The sequence below is a fragment of the Mauremys reevesii genome, linkage group 16 (genome assembly GCF_016161935.1).
Source record: "Mauremys reevesii isolate NIE-2019 linkage group 16, ASM1616193v1, whole genome shotgun sequence".
In the NCBI taxonomy this organism is placed as follows: Eukaryota; Metazoa; Chordata; order Testudines; family Geoemydidae; genus Mauremys; species Mauremys reevesii.
Genome location: NC_052638.1, coordinates 15,215,368 through 15,228,144, shown reverse-complemented (window position 1 = coordinate 15,228,144; position 12,777 = coordinate 15,215,368). Strand labels below are relative to the sequence as shown.

General features: G+C 41.1%; 1 protein-coding gene across 4 annotated transcripts in view; it reads left to right on the top strand.

The window, feature by feature from the left end:
• FTO (FTO alpha-ketoglutarate dependent dioxygenase) overlaps positions 1–12,777 on the top strand; it is a 332,160-nt gene that overhangs the window by 229,696 nt on the left and 89,687 nt on the right. The gene's annotated exons all lie outside the window — the stretch shown is intronic.

Sequence of the window (12,777 nt, the reverse complement as noted above, 5' to 3'; positions counted from 1 at the left end):
GTGTAGCACTCTGGTGCATAAATCCGCATTACAAATAATGGTGTTTGTGTTCATAACTCATCCGGCACAGCTATGAAATGTACCCCTGAAATAACAAGTGGCCAGAAGACTGAAATAGATGGAGTTTGATGATAGAAGGGATGCATTTTCAAAATGTTCCTAGACCAGTAAGTCTACCCCAGATCAGTCTCCAGAAGAGACCCCTGAGGGGCAGAGTGGCCAGCTGACAGCCTCTGACCACTCAATAGACTGTCAGAGGCATCTATCCAGTCTCCAGAATAGTGGTGGAGGAAAGGATGATTTTTAATACTAAGTGGGGGTGTTTGTACTGTGACAGACCCAAACCAGTGGGGTAGAGGAATCTGGTAGTGGGCAAATATGCTGGTCACTGGATGAGGAGTTTTCTGTTCCCTGAGTGACCAGAGCAGGGGCTGCACTAGAGTAATCAGGAACCTGCTAGAACCAATTAAGGCCGACAGGCTGATTAGAACACCTGCAGCCAATCAAGGCAGGCTAATCAGGGCACCTGGGTTTAAAAAGGAGCTCACTCCAGTCAGGCGGGAGGGAGCCAGAGGAGAGGAAGTGCGTGTGAGGAGCTGGGAGCAAGAGGCGCAAGGAGCTGAGAGTGAGTGCGAGTGCTGCTGGAGGACTGAGGAGTACAAGCGTTATCAGACACCAGGAGGAAGGTCCTGTGGTGAGGATAAAGAAGGTGTTTGGAGGAGGCCATGGGGACGTAGCCCAGGGAGTTGTAGCTGTCATGAAGCTTTTCCAGGAGGCACTATAGACAGCTGCAATCCACAGGGCCCTGGGCTGGAACCCGGAGTAGAGGGTGGGCCTGGGTTCCCCCCAAACCTCCCAACTCCTGATCCAACACAGGAGGAGTTGACCCAGACTGTGGGGAAGATCACTGAGGTGAGCAAATCTGCCAATAAGCGCAGGACCCACCAGAGTAGAGGAGTACATAGAATCCTGTAAGTGATGTCACATTTGAATAACTACATGAATAACTACATGAACCAAAGCCTGCAAAGGAACCATGCCAGTGCCATCCCCAGAATACTGAATCTTGATGCATTTAATTCATGTAATCCACACAAAGTGAGCACAACCATTTAAAATTGAAGAAACAAATATTCATTCTGGCAGCATTATATGGGAGCATTAATTTACTGTGCTATGCATCGCCATCCTTTGGGTATGGCGAATCAGGTCGACTGCCCCAAGCCCTGTGCTTTTGGGGGCCCCGCAGGAGGCGGCGGGGAGGTGAGGCGGGAGGCTGGCAGGCGAGTGGGGTGAGAAGGCGAACAGGGAGGCAAGCAGGAGGTGGATGGGGGTAGGGTGGAGGCGAGGAGGAGCCCCCCACCAGAACCTCCCCCTCCCCACAGCGCCTCCTGCTTGCCAGCGGGCCCCGCCCCCTTCCTCTTAGCGCCTATTGTGGATCATATGTTTCGTGGCATCCAGAGGCACTGGATGGAACTGGGTGGGGAAGAGGCAGGAGTGGGCCTTGGGGGAAGGGGTGGAGTAGGGGTAGTGCCTGGGCAGAGACGTGGGGAGCACCCCCGGTTGATTAGAAACTCAGCGCCTATGTCCCGACCCCCCCCAGGGACAGCTCTACGCAATCTCCAAAATTATGTGTTGAGTATCTTAGCTGCTGCTTTATGCTTTGAGGGAAGTGTTCACATGGGTGGCATAATGACTATATGATACAATTTTCTGTTTTCATTTTAAGATTTACTTTTAAAAAAAATCTGCTTTACTAGAATAGTGAATGGGAATTATTTTGTACCGTGACCGACAGTTTTGTCTCCTTCTGAGACAGCTGTGGCCAGTTCTCAAGAATCTTCATGTTGTTCGGGTTTTTTTTTTTTTAACATCTCATCTTTTGGCATGCCATTCAGACCAGTGAGAGGTTGTGTCACTGCTTGTCCTGTAGCTGTAGGTGCTTTAAATGTTCTGCTGCTGTGGCTCACATCCCACACACCAACAGTCAGCAGACAAGCATTCGGTTCCCTGAGTGTCTGTATGCTGTGCAGCCCTAGTTCAGCACTCTGACCCCAGCAGCCTGCTGACAACACAACAGCCCCACATTGGTCTCCACCAGCCCTGGTTACTATTTGCAGGGTGACCCCAAAACAACCCCACTCCCAAATTTCTCCAAAACCATCTACCCTGAAGTGTCTACCCCTCCTGGAGCACTCAGAGAATTCATAAGGTTCATTGCTCCTTAAGAGACAAAAGCCCGGTTTTTTCTTTAACTGTGATTAACAATCACTTCAATTCAAACTCAGCACTCGGTTGGTTTAGATTAAAAGTAAAAGAAGTGTATTAACAAAAAGAGAGAGGTATTACATGAGTTCAAGTGTACAGTTAAAGAGACAGTGGTGACAAGCAAATAAGAGGAAAGTGTTGTAGTGGCTAAGACTTAACTCAGTAAGGTACAGCCTTGTCTCAAGGTAGATTTCTTACAGTATTTTTCTTTCCAAGCTTGTCTGATTTTTCCTCAATCAGGGCCTTCCACAGAAGTACAAGAGCCTGGGTTCCCTTGTCTTCCTGGGTGAAAGATTGTTGCCTAAGCAGATTTCTCACCTATATTCAGTTCCCAGAAACGTCAACCTCCTTAGTTGAAGGATCCATCTTCTTAGCTTGGCCCCATGTGTCTGCCCAGTGATGGATTCTAAAATGGCTTCTTCTCTCCCCTTATAGCTTCCCAAACTCACTGTTTTGTCCTCTGTCTCAGGATGACCTGTCCTCTGTCTCAGGATGCTGTTCTCCCCTTCCCGTGACTTCCCATCCTGCTGCTGATTCATACATACATCAGGTTTCCATTATTTTGATTCCACAATGCTACCTTCCCTCCTGTCTGGGAGAAAACCTGTTTCTCCTTATGTTTGGTGACAGACTTGAAAGCATAATATTAGTGTGAATCCATATTTCCTCATATAGTACTAATACATACATTTCACAGTGATCTTAGTCACTCGTGTGTCATTAGTTTTCAGAAAAGACCTTCCTTGATCCACTTTTAAAATACAATATTATATACAGTCAGTTGGTTCAATTATTTATCATTTGTGGTTCAGGCCCTTTTATAGTCCAGTAAATCATTGAAATGTACTCTCAGATAAAGTTCCTTTTCTCCTCCTGGGAAGAGACACCATATGGTCTGGTGGAGACTACATGCTGGTTCCCCCCTCACTGATGATAATTGAGTCATTACCTCCTCCCCTTGATTGAACTTGATGGTTTTGTTTACCTTTTATATAACTGCACCTTTATTGTCTCTACATGGTGACCAGGCTGGTCAGCCAAGCAAATACACAATCCATTGTCTAGGGCAAACCGGGCTTATGCATTGCTTGACAAACACATTTCAAGAACATAATTCTAGCATGTATTCATAAGTCTTTGTACACACCCTGAACATGCATCACACAAGAACATTACTGATCAGTAATTTATTAGTTTTCAAATGATATATTACATCACATTTTCCATAAATATTGTGATACAGTGTGTTAGATGTAGTGAGTAGTCAAACTTGACAAGAGTTGCTGACATAGAGTAGTTCTCTATCCCAACATGGTATTTCTATTTTTGTGTGAAAACTTTCTGTAAGGTTAGGAGATTATGTTGCATGAGGATTTACTCATCACACATTTTTTGACATTTCAAGTTTAAGCATCAGAGGGGTAGCCGTGTTAGTCTGGATAGTCTGGATCTGTAAAGAGAAGAGAAGATAAGAGCAGCTTAAAAGATGCTTTAACAGGCGAATACCACTTTCTTGAGATTGTGTGGTTCCTTGAGGGAATACAGGTACATATATAATATATATATCTATATATATCTGCTTGCATATATATATGCCTATATATTTCTGCCTATAAATTTCAAGAAGAAGTGGGTCACCACAAAATATCACTCATGCTCATGCCGCCTCTTTAGTCTTATAAGTGCCAATTTCTTTTGTTGCTTTTACAAGTTTAAGCAATTTATGGAAAAAGTTAAATGGCAAATATGTTCATATAAGTTAAAAGGAATTATCTCCCTTCTGTGAGCGAATTTGTTCATATTTTAGAGAAGGGAATGGCCATGATGATGCTGATATTGGAAAGAAAAATGGTTATCATTCTGTAGTGATAACTCACTTTAGTTATGGATCTTTCTATACTGTTATTAAAATCAGTTTAACAAATACATGTTTACTACTTAGTTAATTTTTAAGATTGCAAAGCACATTCAGACCTTCTTGAAGGATATTGTACACTGGAAAGAGATGTTGTGTTGTGTTAAAGGAAATGAAAGTTTTCGGGTAGCTTATTAAAAGTATTAATTTGAAGCCAATGATGCAGAGTTTAAGGTATACAAAATTCACACATTTAGGACTTCATATTAGGTGTGAAGACTCTCCATGTTGCCCCACTCCTTCTTTATGACCTCTCCTGTGAATCCCATCCTATGGTTGGCTTCCTACATATACCAAACAGCAGGTGTGAATTTGGCAGTGGTACTATATTTTAGTCTGCACTGGGAGCCAGCACCTTTCTATTTAAAATTTCACACACTCTTGATTTTCCCTATGTGGAGAACTGCAGAGTGGATTACTCAAAAGGGGTGAAATCCTGGCCTGATTAATATCAACAGGATTTTGCCATTGACTTCAGTGGGGCCAGGATTTCATCCAAGATATGCACAGAGATTGAGTCCATCATGGATGCAGAGATGCACATGCTGCAAGAGGGAATGCCTCCCCATGGGATTGTCAGAAATGTAAGGCCATATCTACATTAAAAAGTTAGGTCAACCCAGCTGTGTCACTCAGGAGCATGAAAAATCCACCCCCCTGAGCAACATAGTTCAGGTGCCCTACTTGCCAGTGTAGACAGCGCTAGGCTGGCAGAAGAATTCTTCCATCAGTCTAGCTACCGCCTCTTGGGGAGGTGGATTAACTACAGTGCCGGGAGAAGTCCTTGCATTGCTGTAGTGAGTGCCGACACTGAAGCACTACAGCGCTGCTGTGGCAGCATTTCTAGTGAAGACATAGCCTGAGTCAGAATTTGGAAGAAGTGAACTAACAGCCTTATAGAAAATGAGCTAAAGGCCAAAGACCTATCACTTGGGAGTGGACAGACCCAAATATCACATAGATGTTGGTGCTGTTCTGGTGTTCATTGTTTTTGTAATCATTCACATCGCTAGCCAGCACTGGACAATAACAAGTATTTATATCCTGATTCACAAGGTGGTTGCTTACAAATTGACAACAAATGGTGATGTTGTTATTGGCATCTGCAGATGTTATTGACTTAGCAATGACAAATGCAGGGGTGGTGTTATATTGCCCTTAAAAAAACACCTTTTCCCCATTTTACTTTGCATAAATAACAACATAAAGGTCATATGGGATGAAACAGTTTTCTCTGTTTAGGAATGAAATAGAAGCAATCTGTGCTACTGAGCATTTCTCAGTAAAAATGATCTTTTTAAAAAATGGAGAGACTACAAGGTGCTGGAGCATGGATAAGCCAAGCTCAGTTTGACTTTATTTTGGTTTGCAGGGCTCTGCATTCACACTAGTCCTTCATGCACAATAACCCCCATTCCACACCCTTTGGGCTCCCTATTTATGTCCAACAGCTACACAATTAACACCTTGTTAAGCAGCACACCTGTGGCAGCTTTATTGTCAGACCACTGCACTGCAGCTGTTAACTGCCCAACATCGCACCAGCAGTCTGGGTGCCCAATTATAGGCGATGATGACTCGCTAGAATTGGGTTTAGTGTGGTCAGATGTTGATGTCATGCAAGCATTTCCTGTAGCTCTGACAATGCATTTAATCATGACCTATAACATTCATATTATCTTGGTGTGCTATGACACTATAATCACTGCTACCCAGCTCCTTAGAAAACTGTCTCTGGTTTCTTCTTTTCATTATTCTACTCCTACTTATGTAATGACTCTCACTGTCCTTCTGACGACGCCTCTGTTCCAAGACTTCTCTTCTATGGTATAACAGAAGGTTAATTTCTCAGCTCTTAGGTATTCAGATACTACAGTAATAGGGCCATGAAATACCTACAACATTCTCCTTTTTTCTATCTAATCTCTCAAGTTTAATCATCTTGGACCAGATTTCAGGGCCACCCATAGCCAAACCTGGCCCTCATTTTTGCCTGTGTCAAATTGCAAGCTAATTATATATTCAGATATCAACCAGTAATAGCCTCTAAGTTATATCTGTAGTTCTGTGCTCACATATCGTGGTGTGCAAATGGAGGCAGGGCTGCCAGAATTTGAAGTTGTATAAAAGACGAGCACGGTAACCCAATGCACCATGATTTATGATGTCTGCTACATCATCTCTTAAGTTTTGTATTGTGTCCAGACCTAAAGATCAACGTTTTAATTTAGAGCAGAAAAAGACATGTCTATGTTCTCTAACTAAATGTAATAGATATTTAGATGCACTTTCTCACTTGCTGCACCTATCCAGGAAGTTTGGAATGATGGTTTGTAGCAGATTAATAAGTAGATTCAAAGGGTATTGTTGTTTACAGTGGAAATATACTATACAGAATTGAAGACATTTAGCTTTTCTTAACCTCTTGACACTAGAAGTCAGATATGTTAGGATTTCCTTATCCGCAATCTGTTGCTGGTAGTAGATTTTCAAAGGGTTAAAGCAATGCTCACAAGTACACATGACTGAAAATTGGTTGAATATGATTTCAAAGAGATTTTTAAAAAGAAAATTCCAATTACAGATAAGTAATTTCCCTTTCTAGCTTACTAAGCTCCATTTCATCCTTCTGCAATTTCAAGATCCATATCCCTTTCCCCTTATTTCCATAAATATTTTGAATATGAAAATGTTATGTCAAAACTTAGCTGAAGCCTTCATCAGGTTTTTCAAAACCTAAGTTAGAATTCTGTTTCTAAGATGAACGGAATTGGATCAAAAAGATGTTTCCACTAGCTGGTATTCCTTTTTGGGTGAGTTTTCAAACAGTGTCTTTAATCATATTTTTGTTGATTATTTATTAGTTTCTGTGGGAAATCAAAGGATGGACAACCTAAAATATGTCTTCCATAAAATACTTTCTGAATCAAAAGCTGTAGTAGAGGATTTATTGGACGTGTCTTTCATGTGCCGATATGAACTGATTGAGAGAGAAAATATTTCAGCATGTGTATAACATGCAAATGAAGTTTGACCAAAAAAATGGAAAATTGAATCTCTCATATCTGTCTGGGATAGCTATTACTCTTGTACTACCAGACTAGATAAACCTATTGTGGTTAGCATAGTGGTGGTGGTGGGGGAGAGTGTTTCTGTTCTGTTCCATGACATCTGAATATGGATAGTTAGAACTAATTCAGAATGTTAAAGAAAAATGCCCCGAGCCAGAAGCTTCAATAAGTGCATACTGAAAAGAAACAATTGCTAACTTGGGAAACTTCAGATAATATATACTTCCATAATTGGCCTCTACTTCTATGTGATATTAATAAATTCCATAATCACCTAACTATAGCTGCCAACCCCCAGTCATCCTTTAGGAATAGCTGTACATACTGTATGTATATTTTAGAACTGATAGACTGGGATTGGCTGCAGTGCTGACACTAATTGGGAGAAAATAATGTCTCACTGTAGGAAAGTAAAACATACTGTACTTTTTATTGCACAAATCAGCAATGAAAAAACCCTTTGTCATTTAAAAAAGTAAGGGATTACATACAAGCAGCTTCTAGCCTTTGAATCTCCTCTGAGAAGCACTGTTCTAAACCTCTTAACATCTCCAGACCGTCAAATGACCCATTTTTCATATGGCTAACCCACTAGCCCATGGGAAGCAACCCTACCTTGCATCAGTGAGTGAACAGCACTTGGTTATGCCTCTGGCAGTAATTTCCGACAGATTATGTTTGAGAGAGTAAATTTTTCTCAGGCTTCTTTAGCCTATAAAAAGGAACATCATCTACCTTCCCCAGTGGATCCTGCTGAATGTCTGTTTACCATACGTCCTGCCTCAGTAGTAACAGGGCACCTCTCAGCTCCATAAAAGGCTAGCAGGCGAAGCAAAATCTAACTACTACAGTTGCTTGATGGTAATTGAGCAGACAAACTGACTGCTCCCAGAGGGTATGGCTCTATGTTCCTGACTGCTGGAAGAAGGATGGGAGGACCTGGCAAATCATTTTTCTCCTGCGAGTATTGGAATAGGGCTGGTCTAAAATGAGAGGTATTTTCAATAGAAAAATCAAATTAAATGAAAATTTTAGTTTTGTTTGAAAACTGTCACAGATTTTTTCAATGACAGGAATTAAAACAAAATTTTTCATTTTGTTTTGTTTCTAATCAAAAAACAAGTGGGGGAATGGCTCTGCTCAGGCAATCTTTGATGGCTTTCTGGCGCAGCTCCCAGGCTCTGGAATGGGGCTTGCAGCTACACAAGATGTGGGGTAGTGTCTCATTGGCATAGCTGCACTTCCTGCATCGCTTGTCCCAATTCCCCTGGTGGACCGCTCTATTCAGCAGCACGCAGTTGAGCCCGGCCCTGTGGATGAACTTCCGGTCGGCAAATCGGCTGAAGCTGCCCCCAGGGAGGAAGTAGTTGCTGGCGTCCCACTTGCACATAGCCTCGAAGGCCTTGCCCTGGTCCAGCTTCTGTTTCAGGTTTTCCATATACTGACAGTGGAAGGCATCTTTCAGGGTTCTCTTCAGCATGGTTCTAGCTCTCGGAGTGATAGTATATCTTTTCAAACTTGCCAAGCCTCCAATTGAAAAAGAGAGCTGCAGTCTCTTTTATTGTATGCTAATTGGGTGCATCGTTCAGGACCTGGGAGGTTGCCAAGGCAGCCCTCAGTTTGGCAAGCTTGGGTGCTCCCAGTTTTGAAAGGCTGACGTTACCACTGCACTTTCCTGCCACTGTCTTATCTGTGACTAAGGAGATGATTTAGCTTGGTTTTCTGTTGTATTGTCTGCTAAACTTTTTAGAAAGCCAGAGGTGGGGTTTAATGAAGTTGAGTGATTTAGTACATTGGGAGTTAGTCTTTTTAACAGGTTATTATTTAATTCCTAGGTGTGTGTGGTGAGGAAACAAAGATGACCTTGTTCGCAAGTGAACCAGTGCCTCAGGTTAATGTCCAGGTGTTCTTTCAACTGAGCTGTGAGACTAATTTCTTCCTGGCCCTCTGGTAACCAGCTGAAGCAGTAGACCAGCTGGTATATCTTCAATCTTGCATACCAACATCTTTCACTTATTCAAAGATTTCCTTATATCCTTTATACTTCCTCTGGGGCTTACACCCTTTGAATAACAGCAGTTTGAAGAGAAGTGCTGTTAAGCTTTGCAAGTACCATTTCTAAGCCACAGAGAGAAAAATGGAGGCTTCCCCAGAAGCCTCATTTTGACTCATCCCACCTCTCAAATTATATCAACTCTGAGAACTCAACTAATGATATCTAAGGAGGACACTGGACACTGAATGTTATTATTGAACTGATTTTTTTTCCTCTGAATTCTTCAGTGGCACATTAGGAAGGGGAGAAATTAATTCTTATGAATTTGCATAGTGTTTCAATAGCTAATACTATAAAACAGGAATCTCTTAAACCTACAATAGATATCATACAGATATATTGTGCAGTAGAGGAAAACGCAAGTGGCTTGTGATGTCATTGGAGTTATATAGAGAATTCAGAACTTTGTAATTTACCATTTATTTTATTTTTGTGTCAAGCATGATTAGGATTTACAGGCCTGATGTACTCACCCCAATCTCTGCTTGGGCAGGCGCAGTTCTGTGCACCGAAAGCTGCACACGCAGGTGAGAGAATGTTTATGTGTAAAACCCGTTTGGACAAGTGGAGGAAAGAGGTAGAGGAGCAAGGAAATGAGACAGCCACTAATTTTGGCCCTCTCTTGGGGAAGAGGATGCACCAGAAGGAGGAAACTCCCAGTCCTGGGGGAATAGAGAAAGAGGGGACAAAAAGGGTAGAGACCCCTCCTTCTTAGGGGAAGAGAAGACTGGATAAGGGGAAGACAAAGAAGAGATATTTGGAGGTGGTGGAGACAGAAAGGGGGCTGATGTACCGGACGGATACTGGGGAAGAAGCAGATTGGCTGTATACCTTGTTGAAGACACCAGAGGGAGTAAAGTATCAGAGGGGTAGCCATGTTAGTCTGGATCTGTAAAAGCAGCAAAGAGTCCTGTGGCACCTTATAGACTAACAGACGTAGCTTAACTAAAGATGCTTAGCCACCCCCAATTGCCCCTGGTGGAGATAGTAGACCATCTCTTCTGCCTTCTTCCCCACAAGAAGAATAATTAGGAGGAAGCAGAATTGTTGGTGAGAGGGATGGTGGTGTGAGTTGCAGGGGTTAGTGGGGGGGCTGACAAAAGTCTGAATAAGTATTCAAACTTTAAGATGCTTATATGAACTGATGCAACACAATTGAGGTTTTTTCATCATTACTTTTAAGTGTATTTTTTTATGTTTTAGGGATGTTTTTAAAAAATGAATTCACTAGGTCTTGGTGCAAAATATAGGGAAGAATAAGATTTGGGTGAATCCCTTTGAATTGTTTGGAAAAACAAAGTTAAAGGTAGCTGAACTCTGATAATTGGCTACGGTATACATGCAATATCTTTGGGGTTTTTTTTAACAGTTTCACAAGGGCCTTTACAACATGATTACATGTTCTAATTATATGATTACATATCTTTTATACCACTTATGTCATTAAGTGCAATTACACTTATTACGTGAACATGCCATGATAGTGCAAAATTACTTTGAGAAAAATTACACAACAAAACCATAATTAAAAGACCATTAAGTATAGGAGGCACACCTACTGAAATAGGGTAATTCATACTCAAAGGAAAAAACTTTTATGCATAAGCCTTATGCACAGCAGCACTATCTTAATGCTAATTGTGCACTGCTGTGTTTAACCATAAAGTTTATTCTTTCACTGTCAATCCTGTGCCTTTAGTGTAGTTTTTGTGTGTGTTACTTTTAGTTAGCATGGTGTCTTCACTATGTAGGAAACACGTTGGAAGTTTCAAATGCAGCCATAGCTGTTTGTGTATTGATTCTCTCTGGACGCCTCATCTAAGCAGGGACAAGCTGAGTCAGTAATTGTGTAGACAACTGCAATGGAACATCTTGGTTCTGCAGGAAGTAAGGTTGACTGTTCTGTAGGTTGCACTGTTCTCTCTGTTACTGATCAATACATTCTCAGTTGTGGTAGGACATTGTTGGAACTGTCGTATTGTGGGTAATACATTTAAACAAAGTCCTGACCTCTAGTGGCCATGAGGAGTTCCAGGATATGTTTTTTATAAGTATTCAAGCTAACCTCAGTGCCCTTAAAATGTCAATGTATGTATCTCCATTCTGTCTACCCATACCTCAATTATAAAATTACCTCCTTTATCAGAATTGTATCAATACATTGGAGTATTCTTTGGGGGGCAGTTTCAGGATACGAGTTTTTCTTATAAGAATGGTTTGTTGTATAGGTTTCATGTCATAGAGTTTAGATATCAGTTTATTTAGCTTCTTGGGTGCTATGAGATCCTTTTAGATTAAAGCTGAAGTTTACAGTTAGGATGTTATTGTATAAAGAAAACAGAGACATGCTGCATTAGCGTGATTATAAATCTGTATGTATAAAGATGTATAATAATGCTGCAAAGACATAACAAGTTTAAATAGCTCTGCGTATTCATTCCAGTGAGTCCAGACAACAAGACCTGGTTCTTCTACTATTCTATGCACAGTTCTTCTCATATTGTAATTGGAGGATTTGAGCAAACCTTTCAGACATGCACATTTTTCTTCTTTGTTACCGTCAACTCATCCTTCAGATGTTATTAACATTAGGTTACGGTATCCATTGAAGTTTCTTGTCCTCACAGCCAAAACAGCTATTTCATCTATTACCCGTCTATGAAGTTTCTGTTTGTTATAAAAAATGTTTTCAAAATCACCTGTACCTTTATTATAAATCACTGGTGAGGGCAGAACTCTATTTTGAGACGTCTCCTGAGGATGATGTCTGGTAGGTACCCCACTCATGTTACATATGGGCTGAATTACTGAGCAAAGGAATTGAACCTCCACTGTTTCAGATTGGTTACGGTGGTAAAGAGCTGGCTCATGCTGCTCTGCAGAAGAAGGATGGATAAAATGCTCTTTGAACACTGAAGATTTTTTTTAAATGTCGGTGCAGAAGGGTTGCATTTATATTTGGCTTCTAGACCTGTCTCTTGACCTTCTAATTACTTTATTTGAAACAGCACTGAGGGTACAATAAAACTGGAGGTTGTCTCTCGTTTGCTTTATCATAAATTAAAGCTGTTAGTTTGGTGAGGTGAAAGTAGAGGCAGAGTGTTCATTACTGCACAAGTGACGGCTTGTCAATAGCACTGCTTTTTAGTTTGTTCTAGTCAGCACTTGCTGTGCATTTTGTTGGACCACTGGGAAATAATACAACAAGATTATACATTTGGAATACCACAAGAGTTCATGGGGAAAAAAAAAAGATAAATTATACACTTGGTAAAAAGTGACATGCTATCTTGTGCTATTAACAACCAGAGATAATTGCAGTGAATTGTAATTGCAGTTTGCAACTTACAGTATAGTGTGTCCAACATCAATCTTAATAGTGAACAAAGCAATTTATAATAAAACTTAATTCACTAGCTAACTTTCTGGTGTATACAAGGGAACTAACAGATGTAGCTTTTCAGAAA